Source organism: Lissotriton vulgaris, chromosome 12, assembly GCF_964263255.1.
Source record: "Lissotriton vulgaris chromosome 12, aLisVul1.2, whole genome shotgun sequence".
Taxonomy (NCBI): domain Eukaryota; kingdom Metazoa; phylum Chordata; class Amphibia; order Caudata; family Salamandridae; genus Lissotriton; species Lissotriton vulgaris.
Window position 1 is genome coordinate 474,096,070 of NC_141700.1, and position 2,100 is coordinate 474,098,169.

Genomic DNA, 2,100 nt, shown 5'->3' on the forward strand with positions numbered 1-2,100 from the left:
ATGAGCAGAGGTTGCAGGGATAAGAGTAGGAGTTCACGGAGTATGGAGCGGCCGGCGGGAGTCGGGAGCTTGAGCACAATTATGCCAGAGGGTCCCCCGCCTGTCCCGACCCCCGCCTGCCCCGACATTGTCCCCCGGAGCTTTTTTGTTGTAACTCCCCGTCCCCCGCGTGCCCCGACCCCCGACTGCCCCAACATTGTCCCCCGGAGCCTTACCTCAGTCGCCGCTCCTCAGTTCAGTGCTCCTTGACGCTCCGCCGGTCAGCTGCTGCTCACCGCCTGTGTGCCGCTCGTCGGTGCTCCTCCCCGGCGCCATGTCCGCCGCTCAGCCCCCGCTCCTCAGTTCAGTGCTCCTCGCCGCTCCGCCGGTCTGCTGCTGCTCACCGCCTGTGTGCCGCTCATCAGTGCTCCTCCCCCGCGCCATGTCCTGTGCTCCTCCTCGCGTTCCTGGACGCCGCTCCTCCTCGCGCTCCTGGACGGCGTCAGCACACAGGTCGCGGCCGGCGCTACTTCAAGGGGGCTACTTTTTTTAAATGTAAGTTTTTTAAATATAACGTATTTTTTAAATTTATATAGCCTATGTCCATCTGCACACCCTGAGGATTCCAACGATGTATCGGTTGTGTGGATTGGCGCTGTGGTTCCCTTCCTTTATAATAGTAGTATAGATGAAGTCCAAAATCAAATCAGTTTCCGTTCTCAAAGCTAATTGCTACAGTCAACACGTGTTTCGTAGACAGGCCACTTCCTCAAGGCTAGAACATCGCACTAAGTACATGAACGTCAGAGTTTGTCCTAAAGTGAAGTATATCATTTGATGATCTAAGAGTGGCTGGTAACTTGTTCCAGAACTGGGCTGCTTTAACCATTAATGCTTGACCGCCTTGTATGATCTCACGGGATCAGGTTACACATAGGAGGTTGTCTGATGCCAAACAGAGGCATCCCTCTGGAGTATATCTCTTAAGGCTCCTTTGTAAGGGCACAGGGCCTGTGCCCTGAAGGGCCTTGAAGACAATATACAACACTTAGACTCTATGCAGTCAATTGATAAGATTGTCCGGTGCACCGAGTAACAGCGAGTTATAGTAATCGGGCCTGCTCAGAATAACGCCACACGGGAAACAGCATTTTCAATGCAGACAGAACTACGCAGTTCCATTAAAATGCAAGCACTACAACTAACGCGTCGTTACCACGTGTTGCAACAACTGGCTTTAGGGAACGCATTGTTGGATTTTAAATCTATCACCTTCCCTACTGTTGCACAGACTGGAGTTGGAATAGTAAAATATAATATTCCATAGTCCTGCTTTTCCCTAAGGCAAGGCGTTTGTTGTTTGCCCGCGCTGTAAAGACATGCTTTGTAAAGGCATACATGAATACATCATACATCCACACTGCACACTATTTGAGATTTAGCTTGAGCTGGCAGCAGTGGGAAATCCTTCCTAAGACCTCACAGGAGCACGAAGGAGGTACCTGCTACTTTGGTGACATGGTTCTCCAGGGATAGTTTTATATCAAAAGTAACCCCAAGGTTGCGGACCGTGTCAGGAAGAAGCAGGTCTTGCTCAGTTGAGAGAGGCCAGACTTAGAGGGGAGTGTCATAGAGACTTTGTTCGCAGAACAGCAGAGGATTGCAGTTTTTCCATGTTAAATTTGAGGGAATTTGTATTCAACCAGTTAACAAGGTCTGTTGCAAAGTTATCGAAGGTGTTGACGACACTGCTGGTTATTATTGAGGTCCAGTATCAGGTGCGTGTCATCTGCATTGTTAACTAGCCTGATTTTATGGGTTTTGATAAGGGTGATGGGCGACCTCATATAAATATTAAAGAGGATAGGACTGAGTGCCGAAACCTGTGGATCTCCATGTTGGATAGTTTTAAATGCAGAACAATAAGGGGGCAGGGCAATTGCCACCTGAAAGATAGGTGCTTATCCACTTCAAAACGGTCCCACCAACTCCAAACAAGGCTAGTCTATTCAGGAGGGTTTGGTGGCTGACCGTATCTAAGGTGGCCGACAGATCGAGCAGTATAAAAAACGTGCACTGGCCACTGTCCACCTCCAACAGGAATGTGTGCATGGCAAGGAG